The 16585-nt window shown below is 42.8% G+C and overlaps 1 protein-coding gene across 3 annotated transcripts in view; it reads right to left on the bottom strand.

The window, feature by feature from the left end:
- The window catches only part of slc25a22a (solute carrier family 25 member 22a), a 111442-nt gene that overhangs the window by 76186 nt on the left and 18671 nt on the right, over positions 1-16585 (bottom strand). The window contains exon 1 of one of the 3 annotated variants that reach the window (XM_078220464.1): positions 9369-9437. The exons of the other annotated variants lie outside the window; for them this stretch is intronic. The gene's annotated coding sequence lies outside the window, so the exon portion shown is untranslated. Of the gene's footprint in view, positions 1-9368; positions 9438-16585 lie in introns of those variants that run through there. 3 annotated transcript variants of the gene reach the window in all.

The following is a 16585-nucleotide window of genomic DNA, read 5'->3' as shown; positions in this document are numbered from 1 at the left end:
TTCAATTTATTCGGGCCATATTCCGGCACAAAGGGTATTGGTGTCAGTACTTTGCAAACTTCTCTCATCAACATATACATTCAAAATAAATGTCTGAAATCGACAGTAGACTCACTTAGTGTGTCAGCCATCCACAGAAAATTGACTGCCATTTATTTGTGACAGATCTCTCATTTTAGATGCACCTTTGGAATGCAGAGCTCACCAGATCAATGTGCTGCTTTTAAGTGGAAACTTAATAGGGCAATCACCAATTATCTCTATCCGTTACCATTTCCATCAATAAACCTCCCTGGTAGGTGGGATATGTCACATCAAGAACTACATTTTGCTGCATCTATTGAAGTCTGCGGTTAATGCATCAATTATCTGTTCTCGCATAAAGCCATAATTTTTTTAAAAGTGTCTCAATAGTTGCCTGTTTTTCAGATGTCATCGCATTTTGAAATTGATTCAACAGCAAAATATTTTCATGCACATGGGAAAAATTAATGATTTGGATCATGTAATACTTGTCAAACTCTGAAGCTATAGCTTGAGACTCAGGCAGAGCCCAGTGACCAAGCAAGCTACAGTAGTGAGGCTACAGTCGTTATCGAAATGGGATTTCCTAATTCTTACTTTTTCCTTTCATGAAGTGTACATAACTTGAACTGTATCAAGTAATACTAAACTTTTCCTTCACATCAAAAGTCCTCTGGCTATGTCATCATCTGAGAGGTCCTTATTGTCATTCCGGCTTCTACAAAACGTACGGTATAAAGAGAAGATCCTGTGTTTTTTTTGACAGGATCACTTTATAGGGCAGCGAGAATTTACTCGGCGACCCAAGTTCAACATCCCGTGACCCACTTGCGGGTCGCTACCCCACCCCCCAATTGAAACCATCTGTTCTATACTCTGAGATCGTTCTCTGAAAATCCATTCATTACTTCAACAACTGGAGTGATGCACTCTGCATTTTCAGAAATGGAGGCACAAAGGCATATAATACCGAAGTGAGTTAGCTATCATTCCATCCTGGTGATGGTAACTAGGTGTAAATGCACCAGATATGTGGGGGTAGGGCCTGGGTGGGATTGTGGTCAGTGCAGACTCGATGGGCCGAATGGCCTCTTTCTGCACTGTAGGGTTTCTATGATTTCTATGATATACTGTAATAAAGCAAGTACAACTGGCATAAGCTTGTTTGCCTTTTCTAAGAATCTGCAGTGCACAATGAAAGAGTGAATAATTGATCAACAATAATGTTTTCAAGTCAACCATTGCAGAGTGTTCAGCATGAATCCCTACAATGCAGAAGGAGGCCATTCGACCAATCGAGTCTGCACCGACCACAATCCCACCCCAGGCCCTATCCCCGTAACCCACTTTTTTTTAACCATGGAGGTCCGCTGACAACTAAGGGACAATTTAGCATGGCCAATCATTCTAAGCTGCACATCTTTGGAGTGTGGGAGGAAACTAGAACACCCAGAGGAAACCCATGCAGACACAGGAAGAATGTGCAACCTCCACACAGACAGTGATCCAGGGCTGGAATTGAACCCAGGTCCCTGGCGCTGTGAGGCAGCAGTACCAACCACTGTGCCACCGTGCCATTTCAACCATTTCAATTTTTCCTCAGAGTAACAGAATAGAAATTGTTGACTGAGAATGCTGCTCAAATTGAGAAATTAAAAGCACCTTCAACATGAAAACATGATAGAAAAAAACTTCCCTTTTGCTATAATTTACCTGACAATTCATATGACTGCATAGATACCAAAGAGAAACACCAGGAAGGACATGAAAACACCTTTCACTGATGGAAATCGTGACCACATTATGACAAACAGCAGCCTAATCGGTAGATGGTTGTTAAGGAGCCTGCTTTTGTATTTCATCATTAAATCCTAGCCACTGAGAAAGGAAAAGAAAAAGGGCTCACAAGGCATTGAATATTAAATATTTGTGCATCAAAACTACACACAGGCAGATACTTTAATTTGCAAACAAAGCAGTCATAAGGAAAACAGTCTGGGCGGTGGAGGGGGCAGCAGGGGGGGCTCTTTCCGAGTGGTGTGGTGCTCAGCCATGAGTGGGTAGCAGAGTGGAAACTGGCTGCAGCAGCAGAGGGCTGACAGATCTCACTCTCTCTCTGTTAAGCCTCTGCTGCTGCAATTGCATAGGTGCAGCCAGAGGTCTGCACCTGTGCAATAACTCCCTCTGCTGCTTGAAAAAGCTGACTGGTGAGTTTAGCCCCACCCGCTGCCTCGAGTAGCAAGAAACAGTCTAGCTCATTTTTTCATGTGCATAAGATTGGAAGTAAAAACTCACCCAAAAAACAGATCTGCAACTCTCCCATTTTCACGCTAGCTGGACAATAGAATTTTTCTCGTAAAATTCTGCCCTTAGTCTTCTTAGTGTAATAGTAACACCTCAGTATTATCATTATCACACAGCTATGCACTAACTGGCTGCTGCATTTCTTTTATTACAACACCTTTAATTACTCAATTAGTTGTAAAGCACCTTGGGACATCCTGAGGCCATGAAAGGTGCTATTCATGCACAGTTTCTTTCCCCCTTGTTGGGAGACTTGCACTGGCCATTTTCCACCTTCCCTGCCTTGCAGTCAAGCTCAGTACAAGACACACCAAACATCCTCCACGACTGCTGCCATTTTGCTTCTCAAATTCAACTGCCATAAGCTCTGGATTTCCTAAACCAGTAACTAAGCAGGAACAATATACAGAGCTGTGTCAACCACTACTGAACTTGGAAGTCAATCTCCCCTCATGATTAGTATAGAGAACTAGAAAGAACAGTGGGCATCATGGTCTCTATGGCAACAACTGATCAGTGAAATCATAGCTGCCAACAGTTGAATGCCAAGATTGAATCCCAGGGTGATTCTTTTTTCACAGCATATTTTCAATATGTCACATGAGAAAGTCTCCCCTTACACTTAGTCTTTTTAAAGTTTGCCTTTTTATGAACACTGGACTGAGAAGTAGGCCATTTAGCCCTTTGAGCCTGCTCTGCAATTCAATACGGTGAAGCAGATCTAATTGTGATCTCAACTTCACTATTGTCTGTTCACCCATAACTCTAGATCCTGCTGTCTACCACAAATCTACCCGACTCAGATCCGTTCTTTCCTCCCTCCTGCAGATAGTTTTGAGCCTCCTGGCCCTAGGCCTCTGATTTCCAGACCCCTCTCCCCCTGCTCAGTCCCCCTGTAGTTCCAGCAGTAGAATTAGGAAAACAGCAGCAGAACAGCCTTGGAAAGTGCAACACACAGCTCCAGCTCTTCAGCTGCAATCAGGCAGCACCAGGATGCAGGTGTTCCCAATTTCCTTCCAACAAGTCACATGTGTCTATCTGATTCAGTCTTGATTAAATTCAAAGACTCAGCTTCCATTTTTTTCTGGGGAAGAGAATACCACAGAAGAACAACCCTCAGAAGACATTTCTCCTTATCACCACCTTAAAAGGGAGACCTCCTATTTTTAAACTGCGCCTCCCTCACCTATTTCTAGTCACTGATATATATTGCAAATAGTTGAGGCTCCAGCATCGATCTGCAAAGCATTGCACTGATTACAGTTTGCCAATCTGAAAAAGACCCATGTATCCCTACTCTGCTTTCTATAAACTAACCACTCCATTATCTATGTTAATATTTTACCCCTCCAATGTGAGCTCTCATTTTCACCTTTGTTGCGGCACATGATCAAACATCATTTGGAAATTTGCGTACACTACATCTGCAGGTTCCCCTTTATCCACCTTGCTTGTTACTTCCGCAAAAAACTCTACTAAAAGATTTGAACATGATTTCCCTTTCACAAAATTATGTTGACTCTGCCTAATCACCCCCCTTTTCTTTTGGGGAGCTGCCCCTTTTACTTTGTCCCTAAGTTAATTTGAGTTCGTTTACTTGATTGGTGTCGAAAGAAATGCCTAATCCCATTATCATTTCCTAAGTATCCTGTTGTGACATCCTTAGCAATGGATTCTCACAAATTCCCTTTGACTGATGTTAGGTTAAATGGCCTACAGTTTCCTGTTTTCAGTCTCCCTCCCTTCATGAATAAAGATGTTATATTTGCTATTTTGAAATCCTTCGGGACACATACTGTATCGAAGGAATTTTGGAAGTTTATAACTAACGCACTCTACACATCAGATCCTGGGGATTTGTCAGTCTTTAGATCTTATAGTTTTCCCAGTACTGTACCTTTTCCCTGGTGATGGTAATTGTTTTAAATACTTCCCTCCCTTTCACCTCTTGATTTTCAAGTATCTACTGGAAGTTTTCTAAGTATTCTCCAGTGAAGACAGACACTAAATACCCGTTTAAAACTTCCACCATTTCCTTGTTCTCCAAAGTACCGCAACGTGGAGCATTTCACTCTCTGAAAGCCCCCTGAAGTTGAACTAAACTACAAAACCAACAGGATCTGTTCGGCCTCCACCACCTGCAGGCCAGATCCAAGGTCATCCCACCGCTGTCAGTAAACTACAATATGCAGACGATGCTTGAACCTACGTACACTGAGGCCAAACTCTGAGCCATCACCAGCACCTCCACCGAGGGGTACAAGAGCATAGGTCTTACACTAATTATCCCTAAGACACAAGTCTTCTACCAACCTGCTCCCACCACAAAGTACTGTCCCCCAGTTGTCAAAATCCACAACGAGACCTCGGACAATGTGGGCCCATTTCCATCCCTTGAGCCTAATATCAATAGGGGCAGACACCTACAATGGGGTTCAACACCTCCTTCAGTGTGCCAGCACAGCCTTCAGTCACCTGAGGAGTGTTTGAAGACCCGGACCCAACACCAAGTTCATGGTCTACAGAGCAGTAGCAATACCTGCCTTCCTTTATGGTTCAGAGATGTGGACTGTATACAGCAGGCACCTCAAACTCTGGAGAAGGACCACCAGCACTGCCTTCACAAGATCCTACAAATCCATTGGCAGGACTGGTGCACCAATGTCAGTGTTCTTGCTCAAACCAACACTCAATCAGCTCTGCTGGGCAGGCCACATCGTCCACATGCTTGACACAAGACTTCCAAACAAGTGCTCTACTTGTAACTTCAACACAGCAAGTGAGCCCAGGAGGGCAAAGGAAAGTCTTCAAGGTCACTTTAAAGCCTCTTTGAAAAGGTGCAGCATCCCCTGGGAATCCTTGGGCCAAGATTGCCCGAAGTGGAGGAAAAGCATCCGAGAAGGAGCTGAACACACCGCTGGGAGCAAGCTAAAGCCAAGCAATGATGGCAAAAGAAGCACATGCCAACCCAGGCACCCCATTCGCCTGCTCCTCCAACCACTGTCTGCTCCACCTAGGACAGAGACTGTAGGTCACACATTGGAGCCTCAATTTGTTGAAAACTCATTTTTAGTGTGGAAGCAAGTTATCCCCAACTCCAACTGCCAAGCGAAGGTTTCCATTATTAATTCCCCAGACTCTCTCTCTCTCTCCAGGATTAACATTCGTTTTTAGTTACTTATTTCCTTTTGAAATACTTCTAGAAATTATCTGTTCTTATCTTTCTAGCTAGCTTTCTCTCAGATGCCAATTTCTCCCTCTTTATTACTTTTTAAGCCATTATTTGATAGTTCTTAAAATCTGTCCAACCTTCTGACCTGCTATTAAACCTCAAAATTGTACAGCGTTTCTTTCAATTTGATACTATCTACATCTTCCTTATTTAGTCAAGGATGATGCACCCATCTCAAAATGTCTTTCTTTGTCACTGGGATAAATCTTTGCTTTGAGTTATTAAATATCTTCTTAAATGTCTGTTACTGCATTTCACCTGTTAAGCTAGTTTCCCAGTTCACTTTGGCCAACTCTCCCTTCATACCTTATAATAATCTTGATTTATATTTAAAACAATTGCCTTAGACCAATGCTTCTCACCTTTAAACTGAATGTGAAATTTCATCATGCTATGATCGCTGTTGCCTCGAGGCTCCGTTAACATGAGATTATTTATTAATCCTGTCTTATTGCACAGTGATGTGGAGATGCCAGCGTTGGACTGGGGTAAACACAGTAAGAAGTCTCACAACACCAAGTTAAAGTCCAACAGGTTTATTTGGTAGCAAAAGCCACTAGCTTTCGGAGCGCTGCTCCTTCGTCAGATGAGTGGGAGTTCTGTTCACAAACAGGGCATATAAAGACACAAACTCAATTTACAAAATTATGGTTGGAAGGCGAGTCTTTACAGGTAATCAAGTCTCAAAGGTACAGACAATGTGAGTGGAGAGAGTGTTAAGCATGGGTTAAAGAGATGTGTATTGTCTCCAGGACAGTTAGTGTGCCGAGTTTCTCAAGTTTCCTGTTGGTGTGCATGTAGCATTATTGCACAGTACCAGGCTGGTGCTAGAATGCACTGTTCTAAGAAACTTTGTAAGAAGTCTCACAACACCAGGTTAAAGTCCAACAGGTATATTTGGTAGCAAAAGCCACTAGCTTTCGGAACAGGCTGTTCCTTCGTCAGGTGGGTGGGAGTTCTGATCACAAACAGGGCACAAAGACACAAACTCCATTTACATGAATAATGATTGGAATGTGAGTCTTTACAGCTAATCAAGTCCTAAAGGTACAGACAATGTGAGTGGAGGGAGCATTAAGCACAGGTTAAAGAGATGTGTATTGTCTCCAGACAGGACAGCTAGTGAGATTTTGCACATCCAGGCAAGTTGTGGGGGTTACAGATAGTGTGACATGAACCCAATATCCCGGGTGAGGTCGTCCTCATGTGTGCGGAACCTGGCTATCAGTCTCTGCTCAGTGACTCTGCGCTGTCATGTGTCGTGAAGGCCGCCTTGGAGAACGCTTACCCGGAGATCAGAGGCTGAATGCCCATGACCGCTGAAGTGCTCCCCAACAGGAAGAGAACAGTCTTGCCTGGTGATTGTCGAGTGGTGTTCATTCATCCATTGTCGTAGCGTCTGCATGGTTTCCCCAATGTACCATGCCTCGGGACATCCTTTCCTGCAGCGTAACAGGTAGACGTGTTACGCTGCAGGAAAGGATGTCCTGTTGCTACGACAACGGATGAATGAACACCGCTCGACAATCACCAGGCAAGACTGTTCTCTTCCTGTTGGGGAGCACTTCAGCGGTCACGGGCATTCAGCCTCTGATCTCCGGGTCAGCGTTCTCCAAGGCAGCCTTCACGACACACGACAGCGCAGAGTCGCTGAGCAGAGACTGATAGCCAAGTTCCACACACATGAGGACGGCCTCACCCGGGATATTGGGTTCATGTCACACTATCTGTAACCCCCACAACTTGCCTGGATGTGCAAAATCTCACTAGCTGTCCTGTCTGGAGACAATACACATCTCTTTAACCTGTGCTTAATGCTCCCTCCACTCACATTGTCTGTACCTTTAAGACTTGATTAGCTGTAAAGACTCGCATTCCAATCATTATTCATGTAAATGGAGTTTGTGTCTTTGTGCCCTGTTTGTAATCAGAACTCCCACCCACCTGCCGAACGAACAGCCTGTTCCGAAAGCTAGTGGCTTTTGCTAACAAATAAACCTGTTGGACTTTAACCTGGTGTTGTTAGACTTCTTACTGTGTTTACCCCAGTCCAACGCTGGCGTCTCCACACTAAGAAATTTTTCCAGGCTACCTTTGCCAATCTGATTCGCCCAATCTACATGTAGATTAAAGCCACCCTGATTATTGCAGTACCTTTCTTAGACACCCCATTTATTTCTTCCTGTATACTCTATCCTACAGCGTTTCATGCAGGTGGGTGACGCTGTAACTGTCTGCAGGCTATCTGCCATGGGGAATGACAGATTTAGGATCAGAAGTGGCAGACATGCCCAGATTAACTGAAGCACCTCAGTTTCAGCTCAATTCAACTAACTCGAGCACAAAGCTGAAACCAAAGAACAAAGAACAAAGAACAGTACAGCACAGGAAACAGGCCCTTCGGCCCTCCAAGCCTGTGCCGCTCCTTGGTCCAACTAGACCAATCGTTTGTATCCCTCCATTCCCAGACTGCTCATGTGACTATCCAGGTAAATCTTAAATGATGTCAGCGTGCCTAACTCCACCACCCTACTTGGCAGCGCATTCCAGGCCCCCACCACCCTCTGTGTAAAAAACGTCCCTCTGATGTCTGAGTTATACTTCGCCCCTCTCAGCTTGAGCCCGTGACCCCTCGTGATCGTCACCTCCGACCTGGGAAAAAGCTTCCCACTGTTCACCCTATCTATACCCTTCATAATCTTGTATACCTCTATTAGATCTTCCCTCATTCTCCGTCTTTCCAAGGAGAACAACCCCAGTCTACCCAATCTCTCCTCATAGCTAAGACCCTCCATACCAGGCAACATCCTGGTAAACCTTCTCTGCACTCTCTCCAATGCCTCCACGTCCTTCTGGTAGTGCGGCGACCAGAACTGGACGCAGTACTCCAAATGTGGCCTAACCAGCGTTCTATACAGCTGCATCATCAGACTCCTGCTTTTATACTCTATACCCCGTCCTATAAAGGCAAGCATACCATATGCCTTCTTCACCACCTTCTCCACCTGTGTTGCCACCTTCAAGGATTTGTGGACTTGCACACCTCGGTCCCTCTGTGTTTCTATACTCCTGATGACTCTGCCATTTATTGTATAACTCCTCCCTACATTATTTCTTCCAAAATGCATCACTTCGCATTTATCCGGATTAAACTCCATCTGCCACCTCTCCGCCCAATTTTCCAGCCTATCTATATCCTGCTGTATTGCCCGACAATGCTCTTCGCTATCCGCAATTCCAGCCATCTTCGTGTCATCCGCAAACTTGCTGATTACACCAGTTACACCTTCTTCCAAATCATTTATATATATCACAAATAGCAGAGGTCCCAGTACAGAGCCCTGCGGAACACCACTGTTCACAGACCTCCAGCCGGAAAAAGACCCTTCGACCACTACCCTCTGTCTCCTATGGCCAAGCCAGTTCTCCACCCATCTAGCCACTTCTCCTTGTATCCCATGAGCCTTAACCTTCTTAACCAACCTGCCATGTAGGACTTTGTCAAATGCCTTACTGAAATCCATATAGACGACATCCACGGCCCTTCCTTCATCAACCGTTTTTGTCACTTCCTCAAAAAACTCCACCAAATTTGTAAGGCACGACCTCCCTCTTACAAAACCATGCTGTCTGTCACTAACGAGATTGTTTCGTTCTAAATGCACATACATCCTGTCTCTAAGAATCCTCTCCAACAACTTCCCTACCACGGACGTCAAGCTCACCGGCCTAGTACTGAGTTGGGGCTCAGTACTAGATCACACATAGTATTGATTTATTGAGACTCTTTGAAGGAGCTTAGATTTACCTTCTTCTGTCTCTTTGGTTTAAGACCTGTCATCACCAAGGACGATTTCTTGTTCCTCCTTTCTGGTGCTTCTTTCTTTTATAGGTAGGATATCCAAACAATCAATGCCTTCTCACATGGTTTCAGTTCCACAAACTACACTGTAATATTTGCCTTTGCAATTATTACCTTGAGATGTAACACTTTCAATATTTGTTCATCTTACACACCCAAATATTTTCCCTGCTGCTCCTTATTTGAACTATATCTTTTATTGTGCAATCAAAGAAAACCACAACATTTAGCACTAACATACTCAACTTTAGCTTTTCATTATTAAAGGCAAACTGCCCACTTGCAGATTTTACATGAGGACACAACGACTTTTTATTATAAGAGAGCTAGTGGTTCCTTGAAGACATAATGCAAACTAGTTACACTAACAGTAAACACAAAGTTAATGGATTAGCAATTAAAAGGATAGGTGGGGGTGGGGAAGAGACAGAACACATCTCTGCATTACAGAATATTACCCGTTAGATGTGTTTCCAGGCACGTACACTTAAGAGCTCTCTGTACTCTAAAATGGTTAGAAGGATGTAAGAAGAACCAAGAGAGCTCTAAGAAATAAAACGGCACAAAACATTACTGTTAAATTTATTTAGGGTTTGATTTTAACTTTCCGTAGCTGGTTTGTCCAGACATAGAGGCAATTGGAACAAAGGAGAAGGCTTATTCATTCCTTTCTCACACCAACTAGACTAACCACAACTTAGGGCTGGCACAGTGGGCAGCACAGCGGCACAGTGGTTAGCACAGCTGCCTCACAGCACCAGGGAGGTTTGACTCCCAGCTTGGGTCACTGCCTATGCAGAGTCTACACGTTCTCCCCATGTCTGCGTGCGTTTCCTCCGGGTGCTCCGGAAGTCCAAACGACGTGCTGGTTAGGTGCATTGGCCATGCTAAATTCTCCCTTAGTTAACCGACAGGCGTTGGAGTGTGGCGACTAGGGGATTTTCACAGTAACTTCATTGCAGTGTTAATATAAGCCTACTTGTGACAATAATAATCTTTAAATTAAGAGGCATGGACAACTGTTCCAAGCCAGAGGGCTCCTCTTTAAATATGTAGATAACATCAGCAAAGCTTAATCTGCCATTTTAATCTTAGGCCCAAGTGCAGATAGCTTGAAGGCCTCCAGCTAGGCAAATGCTGTCAGGAACAGCAGCCAAAAGCACCGTTGTCTCTTAGCCAAGAGCAGCAAGAGTGCTCTCATGGACCCCCTTGGCCTTCCTCACCCCTTCTCTCATAGGATTCCCTTTCTGGAGTTGGGATCAGGTGGTGTTTTCCTGATACCCAAAGTTAATGGCCTGGTCATATTCCTGCAGGAGAGTTAACAATCGAGCTCTCAGAGTCAATGCAGAATTCCCAGCTCAGCCACATCAAAGAGCATCTTCCTCTGCTCTTCCCTAACAAGGTACTTTCAGTCCAAACTTCAGAAAAGGTTTGATTAACTGTGCCAGCATAACATTTTCACTTTCAGCTAATCTTGCAGTTTCTCTGGAGTCGGACCTTCAATTGTACTCTGAGTTGGACAGTTTTCACAACAATCAGAATCAGGTTGAGTCTGTCCAACATCATATATTGCCAATATCAGTCAGTTTCCACTGCTAAAGCTCTTTCTAGCGTTGTACAGACAGGCCTAGGGAAGTATGGAGAGGTACCGGAACTCTTCACAACTTCTCACCAGCAATATAAATGCTGATGATGTATTTATATTTTGAGCTCTGTGTACAACAGATGTCATTTCTTAATCTTGAAGTCTTGTTGGCTATGAGTTTTTTGATCAGAGGGGACTTCACTTTTTTTTTAAATCCCTGAAATCATAATTAAAAATGAAGCAGCGGGATGGTGAGACATGACAATGTGGAACAAGCCATCATCAAGCTGCAGTCCTGAGCAGACAGCAGGAGCCATTTCTGTCAGGGAGGGGTCCAAATAAAAAGACCAACAGCCAAGGATGGATTTATGCAAAGCATAAAAATATATAGATGTATATAACTTACAGCATCAACCAACAGTGATTTTGTGGCTCCACACCGAGTGTAGAATCTGGATATTAGGATTCCACTGACATGATTAACTAGTCATACTTATGAAGCAATATGGGGAGGGAAGAAGAATGAAGGCATTGTTGACCAGATGATTTTGGGGGGGTGGGTTTGCTTCTGAAGGTTGTAAAGGACAATAGCAAGAGTAATAATTACATTGAAAGCAGTTCAGTGAAGATTTGCCAGGCTATTACTTGGAATAGGCAGGTGTTTTCAGAGAAAAGGTTAGGTAGACTAGGTTCATATCCACTGGAGGTTAGAAGTGTAAGAGGCGAGTTGAACGAAGCATAAAAGATCTCGAAGAGTTTTGACAGGGTTAAGATGGAGGGGGTGTTTCCTCCTGTGGGAGAATCTAGAATTCAGGGTCACTTTAGAAATAAGGGGTTGTCTATTTTCAGCGAAGAGGCTATTTTCCTTCTCTCAGAAGGTTAAGAGTCTTTGGGACTCTTTTCCTGAAAAGGTGATGGAAGCAGAATTGTTGAATACTTTTAAGGCAGAGGCAGATAGATTCTTGGTAAGCAAGGGGGTGATAGGTTATTGGAATAGGCGGGATGCAGATTTAAGGTTACATAAGATCAGCCATGATCTTATTGAATGGTGGAGCAGCTTGAGGGGCTGAATGGCCTGCTCCTGTTCCATGTTGGTAGCAGGAAGAATAATTCCAATTGGTTTTAGGAAGACAAATTCCAAGACGCATTTGCTTCCTGTGAACTGACCTTTCACAGTTCCTGTTTAAAATGAGCATGTAATGCACACAAATGCAATAATGAATAGAGGGAGCCATTTAAAAATGATGACAATCGCCACCTTTTTTAAAGAAAGCTGCAGATGGATTGCAGCAATATAATTTCAGTTAAATGCTGATATTACCAGGTGAAGCTAGTCTGAAGTTATTAAGGATAATATGGTGCAGTCACATCAGTCAGGTAAAAAGACGACCTGAGACACTTCAGCCTGCTTCCTCACACTGCCCTTTCACAAAGCTAGTTTTGCTAATGTTATCAGCATAGTACACTCAACATTTCTGATCTTTTCTTGAGCTGTACAGAACATTAAATAACAAAATTAAACACTGAAAATAGAAATGAGATTGTTAATATTTACAAGTTATCTTTTGATGGACTTCAAATCTGATAAGAACTGATAAGGGCGGCACGGTAGCACAGTGGTTAGCACTGTTGCTTCACAGCTCCAGGGACCTGGGTTCGATTCCCGGCTTAGGTCACTGTCTATGTGGAGTTTGCACATTCTCCTCGTGTCTGTGTGGGTTTCCTCCGGGTGCTCCGGTTTCCTCCCACAGTCCAAAGATGTGCGTGTTAGGCTGACTGGCCATGCTAAAATTGCCCCTTAGTGTCCTGAGATGCGTAGGTTAGAGGGATTAGTGGGTAAAATATGTAGGGATATGGGGGTAGGGCCTGGGTGGAATTGTGGTCGGTACAGACTCAATGGGCCGAATGGCCTCTTTCTGTACTGTAGGGCTTTTATGATTTCTTCTATGAACTGTATGTTGTGATTTGAACGGGTAATGAGCCAACGAGTGACAATTAGCGTCTTGTGTGTGTGTTGATATTTCTGTCTGTCCATCATTTTTGCAAAAGCATTACCCCTTACTAATTGAGATAGCCGCCTGCGTTAAATCATCAGGCAGTGGAACACTAGAAAGTGTTTGGCATCCTCCATTCATGTCCTGTTATTTCTTGCTGGTGACTGTAAAGTCAATTTAAGATAAATTGATCAAATGAAACATTCCACATTTTACACTATTTTCTATGGGATTACTCACAAATTGAAAATTGTTCATGTTTTTCATTTACACACATTTGCAACTAAAGCATTTAAAAAAACATTAAAATCAGGAGATGCAGCTCCATCAGTGGCTACACTGTTAAGTGTCCTACACTGTGTCGATTAACAAATCTCAAGTGTTCAGGTCAGGATTAAAAACAACCCTTTCGAAATCTCCAAGAATGCAAACCAGCAACTAAGAAATATACCATAAATTAGATACAGTTGACTTGGCTTCGAGAGCTGGAATGTCAGGGCTTGGAGGGCACAAGGTGGGTACACATCAATTAGAAAGCTCATCTTATCTCGAGAATTTAGGTCCATTTCAGCCCAACATGAGGGATTTAAATTCCTAATTTTTGGCGTTTGCAAAGAAGTTTTGTTCAGATTATTTAAAGGTACACTGACCCAAAGCACAAACTGCACATAATGTGGTTCCAATAATCAACTGCAGTCAGAGATGTCATTTAAATGACTGAGTTAATTGAAATTTTCAACACTAAAACCAATAGGTTGTCATTAGCACAGGGTATGAGACCATATTAAGAAAGTTCAGACAGGTCAATTTGAGGTACAGATCAGCATGATCTCATTGATCTCAAGGGGTTGAATGGTCCGTTCCTGTTCCTAAAGCACATGTGGATAACAAGCGAAGACTTGATCAGGTAGCACAAGGTATGAGAACAGAAGAAGAAAAATCAGGCAAGTTGATGTGAGGTACAGATCAGCATGATCTCATTTAATAGTTGTCTCAAAGGGTTGAATGGTCTATTCCTGTTACTAAAGCACATGCATTTGAGTAAGAAGTGAAGACATGATCAGGTTTGGCTGCAATCAGCTATCTCTTCAAGTCAAGTAGATTACTAACCTTCTACCTAAAAACTGATAGATTTATTAAATTAGCTACTGAAGAGAGAACAACACCAAAGGAATTGTAACACAGGTGATAGTCCTTCAGATGGAAAACAAGATGCCAGCAGTTTCCAGTGACATGGGCACAAAAAAGGGAGGACCAGTCCAAACATGCAACCCCATTAATTTGTTCCCCAAATTACCATGATGCATTGTCATTTTATAGAAATCTAGCTATCAGCTGGGTATAACTGGGAGCCAAATATTCCATGCTACAGGACCTTCAGAATGCACAGAGAAGTTGAGAAGAAATTTTAATAGCAGATATATTACAGCACTAAACTTACAGATTTTGGTAAGTGATTAAATCAGAGAAAACACTACATGTGCAACTAAGGAGCAGGCAAGGATGTAATACTCCAGTGGGAATTCTCTACAGATCCGATTGCAGTGATTTAGTGGATGGGGGAGGGGGAGTGGGCAGCAGGCATTGTACAAATATGGGCATCAGAGAAGCATGCAGCAGAAACAAACAGTGATTATAACTGAAAGCATTTCTCACAACTGTGCAAAGTAGAACAGTTCAAATAGTAAAGGCACTTTAATTTCTAAGGTGTATCCTTAATGGTTTAAGAACCAAAGGATAAGGTAATCTGGCTTTAGTGCTCAGCAACAAACCAGAATGAATTAATAATCCAACAGGAAAGGACCATCTTGCAAATAGCAATCATAACGTGACTGGATTTGATACTAAGTTTGAGAGGCAGAAACAAAAGTCACAAACCAAAGTAACGCATCTTCCAAGGGATGATAAACACATCCACCATTGTAAACTAGAATATTAACTGCACACAATCAGAAGATTCAAATAAGTTTTTAATGCAATGCAAAGCCAGTTTATTCCCCAAAAAGGCAAAAACTTCACTTATGCAGTTTGCAACCACAATACAAGGAAAAGCTAAATTGCAGCAGATCAGAAGTTATATAAGGCAGAGGTACAAAGTATGTGATAAGAGGTGCAAAAGGGAATATTTAAAAAAACTTCAAAGGAATATCAAACCTACCAGAAAATGTTTCTTATAGGTATATTGAGAGTGGTAAGTGGGAATGTGAAATCATTAAGGACAGATGCAGCTCAGACAAGAAATGGAAGACTTGTGAAATGAACAACTTTGTTACAGTAAGAAAGAGAACAAAATACCATTGGAATGGGAACATAGGAGAAGAAAGGGAATGGCAAGATATGCTGAAAGGCTGAGATAAGGTAGATAGAATAAAAGATTTTTGTGTAATATGAACACCAGAACAGACTAGTTGGACCAAATAGCTTGTGTCAGTGCTGTATATCCTACGTTTAAAAAAAAACATACACAATTGGAAGGTACCTCATGACGCAGGTTGATAATGCGTTGGAAGGTAGGATAGAGATAGTAGCAATAAAAGGAATGCACTTTGGCAATAAGGAACATCATTTAGGCCTCTGCTTCATCCAAGTCATTAATAATGATGATATAAAGCTACCAAGAATTGTATATTGTAAGGGACCAAGACCTCACTCTAGATTTTTCTGAAGTATACATAGATCTGTTCATAGCCATTTCTAAAATTTTTAAGACTGCACAAAATGGTTAAAATTGTGTCTGTCTGTGACCCAGGAACAAAAGAAGCTACTTCATAGTTTTAGGAAAACCCACAATTCATTATCTCTCGAGGAGCCACTAACAACCCCCTCTGAACTGTACAGCCCAACTTCAAAGAGAGCTATACAAAGGCCATCTGCATTTAATAACCCAGGCTGGCCAGATAGAGATGGATCGCCTGCCAAGACAAAGACCTCGCAATCTTCCTTTCAATTCTTAGAATCAGAGTGCAGAAAGAGACCCTGTGGCCCATCATATCAGTGCTGGTCATCAAGCACCTTTCCATTCTAGTCCAATTTTCCAGCATTTGGTCCATAGCCTTGTATGTTATGGCATTTCATGTGCTCATCTAAATGCTTTCCAAATGTTGAGAGTTCCAAATTCCATCTGGGTGAAAATGTTTTTCCTCAAATACCCTCTAAATCTCCCGCCCCGTACCTTAAATATACAAATCTGGTTACTGACCCTTCTACTAAGGGGAAAAGTTTCTTCCTATCTACCCTATCCATGTCCCTCATAATTTTGTACATATCAATCAGTTCTCCCCTCAGCCTATTCTGCTCCAAGGAAAATAACACCAACTGACCAGCCTCTCTTCAAATCTGAAACAGAGCTAAATGCTAGGGGGTATGGAGATTAAGGGGAGGAGAGGTGGCAGCAATGGTGTCCAAGCCAGGCCTCTCCACCCCTCCGCAGTCCCGGTCTCTCCACCAGCCCTTCTCTCCTCGGCTTCTCTCTCTCCCTAGTCCTGGCCTCCCTCTTAATGGCTAGATCTCATTGGAATCTCGAAGAAGAATACTCACCTTTGTCAAAAGTGGTCATAGAGTCACAGGGGTTTACAGCATGGAAA

The sequence above is a fragment of the Mustelus asterias genome, chromosome 9 (assembly GCF_964213995.1).
Source record: "Mustelus asterias chromosome 9, sMusAst1.hap1.1, whole genome shotgun sequence".
In the NCBI taxonomy this organism is placed as follows: Eukaryota; Metazoa; Chordata; class Chondrichthyes; order Carcharhiniformes; family Triakidae; genus Mustelus; species Mustelus asterias.
Note: the sequence above shows the minus strand (reverse complement) of the source record. Positions and strands in the feature narration are given on the sequence as shown.